Below are 16,637 nucleotides of genomic sequence, written 5' to 3' on the forward strand. Positions count from 1 at the left end.
ACTGGACAGCTACATGCAAAAAAATGAAACTTGAGCACCAACTTACACCATACACAAAAATAAATTCCAGCTGTATAAAAGATTTAAATATAAGCTGTGACACCATTTAAGTCCTAAAGGAGAACATAGGCAGGAAAATCTCAGATATTCCACGCAGCAATAGTTTCACTGATATGTCCCCTAGAGCAAAGGATGTAAAGGAAAGAATAAACAAATGGGATGTCATTAAAGTAAAAAGCTTCTGCACAGCTAAAGAAAACAGCATTGAAATGAAAAGGGAACCAACCATATGGGAAACATATTTGTCAATGAGACTTCAGTCAAGGGTTTGATCTCCAAAATATATAAAGAACTTACACAACTCCACTCTAAGAAGACAAGGAACCCAATTAAAATATGGGCAAAGGACTGGAACAGACACCTCTCCAAGGAGGACATACAGAGTTCCAGAGACATATGAAAGGGTTCTCAGTATTGCTAGCCATCAGAGAGATGCCAGTTGAAACCACAATGAAATACCACTTCACGCCTGTCAGAATGGCCATTATAAACAAAGTAACAAACAACAAATATTCATGAGGGTGTGGAGAAAAGGGAACCCTAGTGCACTGTTGGTGGGATTGCAGACTGGTGCAACCACTATGGAAAACAGTATGGAATTTCCTCAGGAAACTAAAAATGGAACTGCCTTTTGAACCTGGAAATTCCACTGCTAGGATTATATCCTAAGAACACTGAAACACCAATCCAAGAGAACTTATGCACCCCAATGTTCGTAGCAGCAAAATTTACAGTAGCCAAGTGCTGGAGGCAACCCAAGTGTCCATCAGTAAGTGAATGTATACATTTGTATACAAAATGGATACCAAAAACAATGCTATATTTACACAATGGAATTGTATGCAGCATAAAGTAAGAAGGAGCTCCTACATTTTGTGCTAGCATGGGTATAACTGGAGAGCATTATGCTAAGTGAAATAAGCTGGGTGAAGAAAGACAAATACCATATGATCTCACCATTAACAGGAACCTAATCAATAAAATGAAAAAGCAAGGAAAGTATAGCCAATGACATTGAAATTGAGAATAGGCTGACAATGATCAGAAGGCAGATTGGGAGGGGTTAATGGGGGAAAAGTATGAAGGGTTTACAGTATGAAATGGGGTAGGGAGATGGGGAGGACTGATGTGGTGGGGAGGGGTGAGGGAAAGGCAGAAAACTGTACTTGATAAACAGTAAAGGAAAATAAAAGAAAAAATTTAAGGGGGGAAAACAGAGCAGTTCTAGGGACCAGGAATAAGTCATAGACATCTTCTCTCTTTTACAGAGCTTATGGGTATTGTCAGATTCATTGTCGCTGATTTTTTCCTAATTTAATTATAGAACTGACATTACATCCTCCCTCTGAATAAAGGTGTATAGAAGCCTGTGATGCAAGTTATCCATGTTATATCTGTGATCTTAGTAATACTGAGGTCTGACCTTATGTTAAAAAAATAGGAATTAGCTTCTAGCCCTGATTTTGGTTGATCCGAAACTTTTCTGTGCATACCAAAAAGACATCTTTTCTTAAAATTCCCTAAGCTGATTTATGTGCTGGACAAATAATTTAATTTAGCATATCTCCCTGACCTTGACAAACTATACCTTCAAATCACACTAAAAGTCCTTAGCCTGGGCAGCTCTTCAATGATTCAGGATTTACCTACTTACTCAGTTTTTGGCAAGAGTTTCTAACATGTCAGTTGGACAGATTTTCTATTTTGTATTTTTGATCTTATTAAATCAGATTGCCCATACTTCTATTTTTGATTCCATGATTTATTTTTTCTTATTTATAGCAGTTTCCTGGCTTGGTTTCAGTGTCTGTCTATTGCAGCTGATTTATGGGCACACTGGCTGGCCTCGGAAAGGACAGAGTGAAATTTTGTAGAGTGCTTTGGTGTGCCTCTCTCCACCATTTCTCATAAACTCTGGTCATAAATAATTTGTCATGTACAGAATGTGCAGAAATATAAAGAGGAGTGGCTTGTTGAGATAGTGAGTCAGGAGACATAATTAGGTGTGGGAATCAGAAGATTTAGGATGACAAGGAGTTTGGAGCTGATCTAATAGCAGAGAAGAAGTCTCTGAGCATAGGAACAGTGCAATGAAAACTACATCTTGTAAGAAGTCCTTGATATAGCATCTTGGATAAGATAACATGGGAAACAATAGGAAGCAATAACAAGTCATGAGAGTATGGACATGTGATAATGAGGTTTTAATGATTACTTTTTAAGTTTTCTCTGCTTCAACAGAATATGATTGAAGGTAAAAATAATTTTTTTCTCAATTTTTGAACAATTGGAAAGCATACAAATTTAGACCATCTTGAGAAAATTTAAGTAATGAGTTTAAGGTTCTACCAATTTTCATTTTTAATTGTCCATTTTAGATTTTTCTTTTCAATCTTTTTTAAAAAATTTTTATTTAGTTATTTTTCAAGTACATTTTTTGTCTATTTCTCCCATCCCAGCCCCCCCGCCCTGTCTCCTCCCTCTCTCCCTCAATCTTTTTTTATTGTTCAATTACAGTTGTCCCAATTTTTCTCCCATTTATTCTAGATTTCTTTATTCCATGCCTCTGTCTGTCTCAATTATGCAGTTCCTACCCTTAACTGAATAACTTACTTAGAACTAATTTTAATTTTCTATAATTAAACTCTTTTACTTGAAGGAGGAGTTTTAGGTAACCCATATTAAGTATATATCTGTATCCCTACTTACCTACTTACATACCTATCATTTTTTCTATAGATATAAAATTATTTGCAGAGGATTGTGGTTCAATTCCCAGTCAGGGCACATGCTTGGGTTGCAAGCCAGTTCCCTGCAGGCCAGTTCCCAGCAGGGGTCAGTTCCCAGCAGGGGACACATGAGAGGCAACCATACATTGATGTTTCTCTCCCTCTCTCCTTCCCTTCCCTTCTAAAGATAAATAAATAAATATTTAAAAAAATATTTAGCATGGTGCATAATTATTTTTTATCAACAAAAATACAAATTATAAAATTCTAAAATAGAATTTTATACAATTATACATTATACATCATCATCCATATGCTCATTTGATTAGCAAATATCTATCTTCTTAGGAATTTGTAATTAACATTATAAAGTGTATGAGGATGCCTTTGAAAGAAAGATCAGGGTGGGTTTTGACTTTGAAATTCTGAGTCCCCCTTAAAGGTTAGTACTTCAAAATTCTCACTGATCAGCTCAGGTAATTGCAGATATATATATCTGTATTGCCACCTAGGTTATGCCTAGGTATTTTTATATACCTTGTTATACACATTGTGCTCTTACACCTTGGTTGCCTGGTTATCAGCACTCTCCATCACTTCTCCCTGCATCAGAGCTTTGGAATACTGAGGTCGACACCCATAGGATCTCAAGTAGTAAGATGGAACCATTGCCTGCAGTATGGCCAGAGCCGTGGGGCATGACCTTCCTGAGCATTCTCTGATCCTTCATTCTTTTCCCCACTCACACTATTCTGGAAATTCTGCTAGTAATTGTGTGGAGGAACCCTGTGATGTGGATAGCATCCATAAGGGTTACGGTTTGCTGTGTATTTACTGCCTTGCACTGGAACTCCACCAGGGCCTGCAACATTTGGTGCCTTTGCACACTTTTCTCTTTCAACAGCAGACTCCATAGTCTCTCCGTCTCTTACACTTCAAAGGTACTTCCTGGGATTATTATTCTTTATGACAGTCTGATGGACAAATACACCTTCCTTTGTGTCATTCCTGTTGATGAAACTGTATCTGTTTCTTACATCGAACTATTTTACTGTTCCCAAAACCTTCCTTGTGATGACCTTCTTGTTGTCCCCGCTGGCAGGCACCACTGATACAGAACCGCTGACGCTGCCACTCCCTGGGCCACTGCCCACAGTGCCAGGTTTGGTGGGGGGAGGGGTGGCTGCTGGGTCTGGGCCTCGTTGTTCATGGTTGCTGTGAGGATGACTGTGGCTGGTGGCAGCAGCTGTGGCTCCTCTTGGGGGTTGATAACTGGGCTGGTGGCAACAGTGGGGCTGCTCAGGGCTCTCTGGGATCCATTATCTGCTCCTGCTACTGACTGAACTCTAGTCTAAACATTTGTGTAAAGACTTGCACAGATAAATAGGCTTGTGAAAGTTTTATTTGCCAAATTTCCTTTGGCGTTTTCCATAGTAAAATGCCACCTTTGTTGAGGTCCACATCCATCTTCCCACAATCCTATACCAGTAACCTCCTATATTTTTAGGTAGAAGGACAGAAGCATCTGCTTGAAATAAGTATAGATGTGTACTTCTGTGAACACCAAACAAACAAACAAACAAACAAAAACATAGGAAGGAAAGCAGCTATTCCCACGACCTAAAAAGACTCACTGACTCATTTCTAATTGGCTTGTACTTGCTCTGTCTTGCCAGATCTGTCTCTGTTCAATGCACTTGGGGTCTGTGGTTATCCTTGAGGATAATCCAGTATGCTAAGGGCCATGACATTTCACTAAACTCAGGGAATCTTGGGAAAAGTAAATTGATTTACTAATCTTGGTAATAAAAAATTTTGAGGCTCTGGAAAGGAGACTCTTCCACTTTCTTTTATTTTGGGCCCCAAATTTATTTCAGTTGCCTTCATTTGATGAGAGAGAGATACATGTTGGGACAGTCAATGCTTTTCCTGGGTGGACCAGTTGTCAACTCAGCCTCCACCTTTGCCTCTGACTATGGCACCAGACCAGTGTTGTAGACAGGTTGTGCTGACCTCATAACATCGGTTTTAAAAGGGCAAAAATGGAAAACTTTTATTGAATACCTACTATGTGACAGAGGTTGAGGGCTATTTACACAAATTTTCTCAGTCCTTATTTCAAGCTCATGAGATTATTTATTTATTATAAAAAGTTTTTTTAAAGATTTTTAATTTTTTCATTCCCAGAGAGAGGGAAAGGGAGGGAGAAAGAGAGGGAAACATCAATGTGTGGTTGAGCACCCCCTACTGGGAAACCTGTCCTGCAACCCAGACATGTGACCTGACTGGGAATGGAACTGGCAACCTTTTGGTTCACAGCCTGGCACTCAATTCACTGAGCCACATCACCCAGGACAAAGCTAACTAGCTACAAGCTTCATGAGATTAAAAAAATTAACATTTATCACAACAAAACCCTTTAAATATCAGAGAGATTCCCTTAAACTAGTAGTGATGAAGCCTACATTTGAAATCAGATTTGAAATTTAAGTCCATTTGTGGTTTTTCACATTATCATTTTGCTAGGAATGCATCTTCTGTTTTATAGTTATTTACCATAAACCCATTTTAAATTTTATTATTTGCATTTATCCCCCACTATAGTTAGAATTTAAAAAAACAAAGCTCACCTAATACTGTCTCACAACTATTTTAAAAATAACACTTATAATAATTCACCCTTCACACCTCATTAATTGTAGAATGGCGAATGCAGCCCAGCCCTATCAGAAAACTAATAGGCTCACGTCAGCATACAGGAAACCAAACCCACAGATCAGTTTTCCTGTGGGAAGCCAGGCCTACATTATACCTAGGCTGCTTTGAGGCTTGCTCTTGCTAAAACTCCCTCAACTCCCTGAGTTGAATCAGAAAATGCTTACTGAATATCTTTAAAATAACTTCTTGAAGTCTTTGCTAATTCTCCCAAGGATGGTGTATAACCAGGCCAATCACTGTTATTGTTCCCTCACATTTGCAACATTTTTTCTTGTTAATCTCTAAGAAATAATCAGTAATATCCTTTCCTTTGTTATCTGTAAAAAGTAATCACCTAAAGCAAACCTGAGCATAACAAATGAGTACTTTCTTCAATGTATGCTATTAGAAAAGCTCGTCAAGGCAAGGGTCAAGGTGCTCTCCCCTTGAGAGAGTGGCCATTCCATCCCTTTTCCTCCACAGGACTTTGGTCATCCATGTGAATTTGTTTCATTTCATCCACAACATATGGATCCTGCTGGACAGAGTCCACATCAGAGGTTATTGACCACTAAGCAGAAGAGCCAGAATCAAACCTAGGCTACTTGCTTTCAGAGTCTCCATGCTAAATTTCTACACTCTTCTACTTTTTCTTAGTTCATTGGTTACTTGCCCTTTCTGGTTCTTTCTTCAAAATATATCAATTTATTGTCAGTTTCCATTTTATAGGAAGAATAATAAAACCAATCAGAGAAACAGGGTGGAAAATGAATTGAATTTAATAGTTAAGTTTTGAAGGAAATATTTAAATTATCTTTAGTGTTTTGCTTCTTGGGCATCTAAATTATGTGAATTGTATATATCCTTTATTATAGGCATTCAATAAGAATTCAAATTGCATTCATATTTACCAGATTTGACTTAAACTAGTGGAAAACTGTTACCGTCACACTGCATTGCCTGTGGTTGGTATTTGCATCTTTCTCTTGGTCTCTGATCTTTCAGATCTAAGGCAGGACAGAGTCATAGTAATGAGACAAGGGGCTCATCTGAACTTGTAAGTTGTTTGGGTCTTACAGTTGAAAAGACCAAAAGAAAAGGAAAATGGCAGGATATTCTATATGCAAAGGGGACATGGAGGCTTCCTAAGATGAACTGGGTCAGCTGAATTTTCAGCTCTGTTTAAAAACATCATCCCATATTTACAGAGATATCTTATACAACATTCATTTCTTTGACCAGTTTGGCTTACATCAAGCCAGTTATTTTATCTCTTTTAATTCCCTTGACATAGTCAACATTCAAAATGTGCATCAGATCAGCTATCTCTCTGAGTAGGCATTAGCCCTCATCTTCATAAAATGTAGCTCAATTTTTTAAGGGCTTTGAGAGGCATTGAGAACTTTGTTTTCCAACTGTACAGTAAATTGCACAGAAAATGGTCTTTGATTTTTCTGATCTAATTCTGAAAGTAATTTCCTATGTATCCTTCCTTATTGTTCTAATAACGTGGAAAATAGTGTGGAATTTAACAGATGGAAGGATTTAATATTGGGTCCATTTCCTTAATGTTTTTGTGCTTCGAAATGTCTTAGCATTACAGCCACTTCTGAATTTGAAGTATGATGTATAAAATTTTAATTCAAATAAAACAATCCTCTCATTTGACTTTTCTTTCTATTCTCATGAGTGTGTGTTTGAAGAATGTAAAGGAAGACAGCTTAAAGTGTGTATTTTCCTGAAATTTTCTTCCTGTCCTTCAGGTTTTACTGACTTCTTCCTGTTCCTGAGATTCAAGTTAATTTTTCAGGTTTTCTCTCTATTCACTTTAAGTCTCCACTACCCACATTTCGGAGGGCAAGCATTACCAGGCAGCTATAATCTGTCTGCTTTTATGCACCTTTAAAATGAGATCATATAACAAGTTTAATGAACTGAAAACAGTAAGAAAGCATCCTGTCTGTAGAGTGGATGTGCTATTCTATCACTCCACTAACTCCCCCAGATTCAAAATGTCTGCACAAATAAACAAACATAAACAAAATATTATAATGAAATTGCTGCATTTTTCTCTTTTCCCTTCCTCCCTAAGACTTCCATGTCAATTCTTTGTGTATAATCTTCCAATATCTGCTCTTGCTACACCTCGAAATAATAGCATCCTATCCAATGCAAGGCACGCTGTCACCTGGTCCCTACCTCCTCTTAGGACTTATCTCTGTGATTTCCCTATGTTCACTCTGCTTATAACACTGACACCCTTTCTATAAGTATGCTCCCTTTCTGTAAGTATGCTAGCTCTTTTCTGACTGAGGGTCTTGGCACTGGTTAGTCCTTGCACCCAAAATATCTTCTCTTACATCTTCTCATGCTTGGGTCCTTACCATTCAGGTTTCAGCTCAAATATTACTTTATTGAAGAATTGTTATCTCATCACTCTCTATAAAGTAACTGCCATTCCAACTCTAGGTCACTTTATCCATATAAAGTCATCTTGTTTACTTATTATGCTTGCTTCATTCTCTCCTACCCCTTCAAACTATTCTATTAAATTCCATAAAATCAGAAATATTATAATGTATGTTAATCCTTATATTTCCAGTTTCTAGACTCTATCCTGACATATAGTAAGTGCTCAAGAAATATTTGAGTGGATGAATGGATCAGGTAGTCATAACACAACTTATGCTTTACTGAGCGGCTATGGGGATCTGCTTTGTATTTCGTCAGGATCTGTGCAAAAATTTTAAGTACCTTTCAAAAAAAAAGACAGAAGAAAATTGCTTTAAAAAACCCCTGCATTTATTATATGAATGACAAGCTGACAAAAGTCTTCTGGGAGAAATAAAACTTCAGTGCAAAGAGAAAAAAGGAGACTTAACATTTTTTATGTTAGGTGCTGGCACATCTAAGAATTAAAGATGAAATGAAATGAGGCTAATTGTTTGAAGGAGTTTCTTTGTTTGACTATAATTATTTGGAATCGCCTTTGCCCCAAATCTGTCTTCCTAGATTTCAGGGAAAAAAAGACAGCTGGACAGAAATACATTTTCTTCCTTTCTTACTGCACAGCTCACTGCTTTGTGTTTGATAAACTGCCTACACTACCTGGCTGGCTGGAGGGGAAGGTTATGTTTTTACATTTATATTAAATAAAAATCTGGTGCTTTAATAATAAATCATCTCATCTGACGGTATTGCCTCTCTTTCATTTGTTTGCTATCAAGTGTGAGGGAAAGGTCACACACAGAACAATGCTTGGGTGACAATTTATACTCTGAGGTGGCAGTAAAGCCCTGTAACCAGTAACCATCACACACAGAGAAGCTGTAAGACAGCAAATTGATTGCTCCCATTCCCAGAATCTTCTTGTTTTTAGAAGACACTAAAATATGGTCTCTTTTCTTAGCACACAAGAATTTCAGAGATGTCTTTTGATCTGTATTTTGGTCCTATACAATAAATGTAGAAAAAACCACAACACATCTTTAAGACCACATTTTGAAATTATGGGAGTGAACACACAAAATTATACTGGATGTCAGTAACTAGTGTCTTGGAGCTTTTAAATTTGGTGCAGGGTTTGGAATAAAGCCATAGAGTACTGAGCATAATTTTTGGTGGGCAGCATACTCTTATTACAGATCTACGCTAGAAAATTAACATACGTGTAAACTGTGGTAAGTGTTAGGTTTGTTGCCAGCCTGCCTAATTTATGCTTCCATTCCTGGCTTGGTGTTGCTGTCCATAGTATCACTATGGACATTGTAGTTCATGATGACCTTATCCTAGCCTTTTCCTTAAAGTTTTATTTTTCCAGTCTTTCCAAGGGACTATAATAATAAATAGCTTTCTAACTGTGTGACTTCTTAATTCCTTTGATTTTTCTGGAGCTAAATATTCTCATTTGTAGAACATTACCACTGAAGATATAATCCAAGATCTTTCCTGCTTCCAAATATGAAGACAAGATAATCACTGTACTTTTCCACCTGAGGTAGCTCTTTCTGACATTAGTAATGTTAATATATGTACCTATATTTTTGTCATTTTTTATTTAAAAAGAGGTGGAGTAACTTTTTGGGTAACTTTGGTGAACAGTCATCACTAAATTAAAGAAGGAATGCTATATAAAAGCATTATAAATATAGCAAGGATTCTACATTGAACACACTGACATTTTAGTATGGCAAAGAGCAGCAGGTGTGGGGGCCATTGTGGGAGGTGGGAGATTATATTAACTGAAAGTGAGATAATCCTTTGGAAAGAGCTGGCTCTAGGGAGATGCACCAGGAAAAGAACATTTTCCCAGGAACAAAATTTTTGGCATCTAAGAGATAGCTTATTCTGAAGGCATTTTGCAACTATCCATTTGAAACTATTCCTGACCCCTCAACATATGTCTGTGAAAAAAACCACTGTAATAAAAAACAGGCTTGCTTCATTAAAATATGTAAACTTTTGGGGCAAAGACCCACCAACTTGCCATCACCAACGAAGTATAACAGAGGGTGCTTCACTCCCTCCTGTGTGTTACCACAGTTGTAGAATTAGAGCACAGGTGGCAAACACAAGGCCCACAGGCTGAAACTGGCCTTCCACTTTGTTTTTCCTGGCCTGGCACCTTGTTTCTACCCAGCAGCAGCACCAAGCTCCTTGCCCCTAGTTAAGGAGTAGTTACATTTACACAGTCCTACAATTACATTTGGCCCTTTGAAGGTAACCGTGAGGCTGATGTGGCCCCTGGTGAAAATGAGTTTGATACCCCTGACTGTTAGAGGCTTAATCTCCTGATGGTGTTTTCTAGCAAGAATGGCAGAAGAGGGTCAACACCAGGTGGGAATGGATTTCCACATAAGGATGTGGAGAACATCTCCTGGGGATCCCTCCAATACTTGAGGGTGGCCCACAGGTTCTTTTGAAAGGGCTGAAGTTCAGCCTGGTGGTGTTGTCTCAGAGCCAGTGAAAGTTCAGTTCTTACAATGAATCAGACTGCATAAGAATGTTCAGAAACTGAGACTCCTAACCTATACATGAAGCCCACTGGCCAAAAATCTGGAGCCATGAATTTAACACAACCAGGGGTGTTTGTTCAATGCTTAGCAACAGATATTCAGCTATTTGAAGAAGATTTTTGGATTTTCATCATTTAAATATGAAGTTTTCAGCCAGCAGAAATTGATACTCAGTCCTTTTAGCAATAGTTCCATGAATGGTTGCCTAGAGTGTCATGGCATCTAAAATATATGAAGATCACTGGTGAAATATACATCACAGCAGATGGCCAAGAGGAGGTCCAGTTGGACCAAATAATAAACAACACAAATTAAGAACTTCATGGTTAATTAAAGAAGATTAATGGTACTTATGGTGGATATAAAGACCCAGGGACCTTCTCAAATAAAGGATTTGTGTGCTGGTACTCTGCAATGCTCTCCTTTTCAACATGTTGCTAAGGATAAAAAGCCTCCATTAGAATGCCATCTTCAGTAACCCAAATCCCTCGATTCAACACACTGAGACAGGATGTCATAAATTCTCGTGTAATTTGGCCCGGGTATTCCTCTCTTTTATTCTGCTATGTGAATTTAGATCCCATTAACTTTTAAAAGGACTTTCATGCACAGACGATAATAGGCACATTTAGTGGGTACAGTGACTTCATGTACTTTATAGTCTTCAACTCTGAGAAACACTGCTTTGCAGAATGTTAATGCTCGAGGGCTTTGCCCTTAGCACACACTCTTCAGTCAATATTTATAGAATGAATAAAGGGGGCTGTTGAGGGAGAAAAGCAAGCTGTGTTCCCTTAGATTTGAAAGTACTTTACACTTTTATTTTAAGAGTCTTCTGTAAGTTCTATACATTCGTCAAGATTCACCTCAAATTTAATGTATTTATCATCTGTTCATTTAGTCGTTTGCTTATTCCTTCAACTTGTCTATATTTATTGAATGCCTATAGCTGTCAGTTGTTTTTGTTTGATGCTAATTAATAAAAATGGTCTTTATTTTTGATGGAGTCACTGTTTAGAAAGGAAACTGAAAATGTAAATAATTTACATAGTACATGAAAGTTGCTGTAAAAATATGTACAAGTGTTACATGAGTGTAAAAGAAGACATTTTATCTCTGCTTGGTGAGGATGAAAGGGAAGGACATTTCATGAAAGCAGTCAGGGAAGGGAACTTCTGAGCTGAATCTAATGACAGGCTTTGCTGACTGTGCCCTGCAGACCAAATCAGGCCCATGTCTGTTTCTGTTTAACTCCGCGTCTGTGTCTACTTTCCTTCTTCAGAACAGCAAAACTGAGTTGTGACAGAGACAGTATGTCAGCAAGGCTGAAAATACTCAGTCTCTGGCCCTTGACAGAAAAAGTTTGCTGACATCTGTTCTAAAAATATAGTGGTTTTCCACGGGGTAAGGTTATAAAAAGCAACATATCCTGAGGCTTGGAGAACATGGGGATTGGAATAAAGAGTCAGTGTTCAGGAGGAGCAAGTAGCTCTATTTGGGTAGGGTGAAGGCTTCACAAAAGAATCGAGGGATAAAGATAGGAAGGTAGTTTGAACCAAAATTGTACACAATTTTAAACGTTAGTGACATTCTTTCAACAGTCTAGAGGGAACACAGCACTGAATTCTGGGAATGTTTTTGCTACTTTCTGAGTATAATTTCAAAAGGGGAGCTTTCTGCTCAGCATAGAAGAGCAAGAGTTGTATTACTTCATCTCTGGCTTACCTTTGGGATTATGCATTTATGGAATTCCATGCAGCAGCAAGCATGGAATATAGGCCTAACTTTGCCAGCTAATGTTGGAGGGGCTTCTGCCCAAGTGAAGTCCATGTTGGAACCAAAGTCTAGCACAGCATACAGGAGGCATTTTCTAGACCCCATTAAACTGGTCTAGGATGGGTATAGTAATCCTTGCAATTTAAACGTAAGCCAGTTTAGTTAATCAGATTTTGGGTCCTCTATCTTGCCTGTTACCACTTGTCACCTCAGAGATGTAATCATCACAGTGACACATGGTTGGAGTGATATGCTTCAACAAATGGTGCCCGAGTCAAGAAGAGTGGCTCAAAAACCAGTTAGTACACCAGAATCAACTGGAGGCTTCTACTGTAAAAGGTCTGTGGTTTCTAGCCCAGACCTGACTCAGAATTTGTGAGCATGGAGCCCTGAAATCTTTAAATTTTTAAAAATGTCTTTAATTATTCCTGTTATTCTACCATTTTGGGGACCACTGTTTCCCAAGACAGTGTCTTTAGAATCATGCTGTTGACAAGTGTGCCTTTCATACATAACACTTGAATTTTGCTATGTGTGTACTCAGTGTCATGACTAATGGATACTCTAATGAAACAGTTTATCTGATAATATCAAAACCATTGGAAGTTGTAATTATGAAGTGATAATAAACTAGAGAGTGATATGTTTTAAGATTATTAATAATATGGCATAGTTGCATAGGTGTATTAGTGAGAAATGACTGCGTAATTCAAGTCATTTAGTTGTAAATTTGGACGTCACTCCAAGTTTTTACAGGTTCAAGATTTCTTCCACAAATTTCCAAACTGATGTTTATTAGAGAAAAATCTAAATTATTTTAGGAAATCTCACTGTTCTTTTTAAAAGACCCTGGCAGTCTTAGATACTGATAGAAATATCTTTCTTATTCCAAGTCAAAGTGAGCCCCTGTATTTTCCACTCAGTGATTGTAATTTACATGTCCTTAAAAGAATCTTGAAGGAAATAAATGTCTTCTATTTTAATTCACTCATTATGCATCTCTGCAGTCTTTTTTTTCAACCTAAAATGCATAGTTTGTCCAAATAAACCTCAAAGATCTTGGTTTTCAATTTTTTTATCACTTGGTACATGACCTTTTGAACATCTTTTTAGATCAATATTTCCCAAATCCTGCCTTTGTAATACTAGTTCTGAGAGCTACATCTTTAAAAAGGAGTTCCATGGTAAATTCATTGGAGAAAAGCTAAAACCATACCATCTTAGAGCTTCACAATGCACATTAACTAGTATATGCATTTTCCAATGGAACCTGAGTTTGAGAAAACTCTCTAAAATGGCATGTGTTTAGTTTGGTATTTTTTGAAATAATTTGATCAGAGTAGCCATGGATTTATTTTATGTCATTAATATTCCATTGCATACATTTTGGGTAGACTGTTAGATGTTGCTGACATTCCTCTTTAAATGTCAGGAATAGAGAAAAAACATGACATTCCAAATGTCACTGTATGTGTGCTCAGTTCAGACTTTCTCCTTCATAGATGCGAACAATGTGTTCTTTTAAATGTTCTTAATGTAGACCATGATCACATCAGCATTTTCTGGTATTTGCATTATTCTAATGACTCACCAAAATTCTGGTTAACTACTATCATTAAGAGTTTTTAAGCCTTGGCTGGTGTAGCTCAGTGGATTGAGTGCGGGCCTGTGAACCACACGATCGCGGTTCGATTCCCAGTCAGGGCATGTGCCAGTGACATGCCTGGGTTGCAGGCCAGTTCCCAGCAAGGGACTCATGAGAGGCAACCATACATTGATGTTTCTCTCCTTCTCTCCTTCCCTTCCCCTCTAAATATAAATAGATAAAATATTTAAAAAAAGAATTTTTAAATAAAATGCTGTCAAATTAGGTTATTCTCAGCCTTCTCCATGCTTGATAAAAGATAAATAAGTGAGAACTCCATGCACCTCAGCTCTCTGACCTTCACACCTTTTTAGCATTCCTAACAGAGGTCCCAGGACTACTAAAGAAAATTAACATTTTTTCTGGCTTTATTACTTCTTTATGTTTAGAGTCTGTTAGACGTAACGTGAAGGTATAGACAGAATCTTTTGTTTATACTTTTTACATTCAAGTAATGACATGTTATTTTAAAAAAGACACAACAGGCACCATGTCTGTTGAAATAATAAGTGTGTGTGTCTGATAGCAAGTGTTTTAAATCTGTCTTGTGTGGGTATGTGAACTTGCAGATGGAAGTCACTATATAATTTTAGACATTATATTTGGTTTTAAATAATTTTAGAACAGAATTATATGTAAATAGTTTTAGAAATTCTAAATTTCTTTTTTTTAATTGTTGTTCAAGTACAGTTTTCTGTCTTTCACTCCCATCCCAGCCCACCCCCCCAGTACTCTCCACCTCCCTCCCATTTTCACCCCCCTTAGTTTTTGTTCATGTGTCCACTATACTTGTTCCTATAAGCCCTTCCCCCTTCCCCCTGAAATTCCCTCCCCTCTCCTCTCTGGTCCCTGTCAGCATGTTCTCTATTTCAGTTTCTTTGGTTACATTTTGCTTCTTTCTTTGTTTTGTTGTTTAGGTTCCTGTTAAAGGTGAGATCATATGGTATTTGTCTTTCACCACCTGGCTTATTTCACTCAGCATAATGCTCTCCATTCCATCCATACTGTTGCAAAGGATAGGAGCTCCTTCTTTCTTTCTGCTGCATAGAATTCCATTTTGTATATGTACAATAATTTTTTGATCCATTCATTTACCGACAGGCACCTAGTTTCCTTCCAGCTCTTGGCTATTGTAAATTGTGCTGCTATTAACATTGAGGTGCATAGGTTCTTTTGGATTGATGGTTCAGGGTTCTTAGGATATAATCCTAGCAGTGGAATTACTGGGTCAAAAGGCAGATCTATTTTTAGATTTCTAAGAAAATTTTATACTATTATCCACAGTGGCTGTATGAATGAGTCTGCAATCCCACCAACAGTGAACTAGGGTCCCCTTTTCTCCACAACCTCTCCAACACTTGTTGTTTGTTGCTTTGTTTATGGTAGCCATTCTGACTGGTGTGAGTGGTATCTCACTGTGGTTTTAATTTGCATCTCTCTGGTAGCTAGCGATATTGAGCATCTTTTCATGTGTATGTGGATCCTCTGTGTGTCCTCCTTGGAGATGTGTCTGTTCATGTCCTTTGCCCACTTTTTAATTGGGTTGCTTGTCTTCTTAGAGTGGAGTCATGTAAATTCTTTGTATATTTTGGAGATTAAACTCTTATATGAGGTATCATTGGCAAATATGTTTCCCATACAGTTGGTTCTCTTTTTATTTTAATAGTCTTTTTTAGCTGTGCAGAAGCTTTTAATTTTGATGAGATCCCATTTGTTTATTCTTCCCTTTAAGTCCCTTGCTCTAGGGCACATATTAGTAAAAATGTTGCTGTGTAAAATATCTGAGATTTTCCTGCCTATGTTCTCCTCTAGGACTTTAATGGTGTCATGGCTGATATTTAAATCTTTCATCCACCTTGAATTTATTTTTGTGTGTGGTGTGAGTTCATGCTTGAGTTTCATTTTTTTGCATGTGGCTGTCCAGTTCTCCCAACACCATTTGTTGAAGAGGCTATCTTTGCTCCATTTTATGTTACTGCCCCCTTTGTTGAATATTAATTGCATATAGAGACTTGGGTTTATTTCTGGGCTCTCTGTTCTGTTCCATTGGTCCATGTGCCTGTTTTTATGCCAGTACCAGGCTGTTTTCATTACAGTGGCTTGGTAATATAGTTCGGTGTCAGGTATTGTGATCTCTCCTACTTTGCTCTTCTTTTTCAAAATTGCAGCAGCTATTCGGGGTCATTTATGGTTCCATATCAATTTTTGAAGTGTTTGTTCTATGTCTGTGAAATATGCCCTTGGTACTTTAATAGGTATTGCATTGAATCTGTAAATTGCTTTGGGTAATATGGACATTTTGATGATGTTAATTCTTTCTGTCCATGAACACGGTATGTTTCCATTTGTTTGTGTCTTTCTTGATTTCTTTCTTCAGTGTTGTATAAATTTCTGCATACAGGTCTTTTACCTCCTTGGTTAGGTTTATTCCTAGGTATTTTATTTTTCTTGTTCATATATGAAATGGGATTTTTTCTTGATCTGTTTCTGATATTTCATTGTTGGTATACAAAAATGCCTTTGATTTCTGGATATTGACTTTGTATCCCGCTGTTTTGCCAAATTCACTTATTAGGCTGAGCAGTTTTGGGGTACAGTGTATAGGATTACCATCATGTCATCTGCAAACAATAAAAATTTTGTTTCCTCCTTTACTATTTGGATGCCTTTTATTTCCTTTTCTTGTCTGATAGCTGTGGCTAAAACTTCCAATAG

At 37.5% G+C, this 16,637-nt stretch overlaps 1 pseudogene; it reads right to left on the reverse strand.

Annotated features, from left to right (window-relative positions):
- Window positions 1-3,347: 3,347 nt before the first annotated feature.
- Window positions 3,348-3,999, reverse strand: LOC119046676 (Y-box-binding protein 1-like; annotated as a pseudogene).
- Between the last annotated feature and the right edge of the window lie 12,638 nt (window positions 4,000-16,637).

Source organism: Artibeus jamaicensis, unplaced genomic scaffold (assembly GCF_021234435.1).
Source record: "Artibeus jamaicensis isolate MK-2021 breed Jamaican fruit bat unplaced genomic scaffold, CSHL_Jam_final scaffold_916, whole genome shotgun sequence".
Classification (NCBI taxonomy): Eukaryota; Metazoa; Chordata; class Mammalia; order Chiroptera; family Phyllostomidae; genus Artibeus; species Artibeus jamaicensis.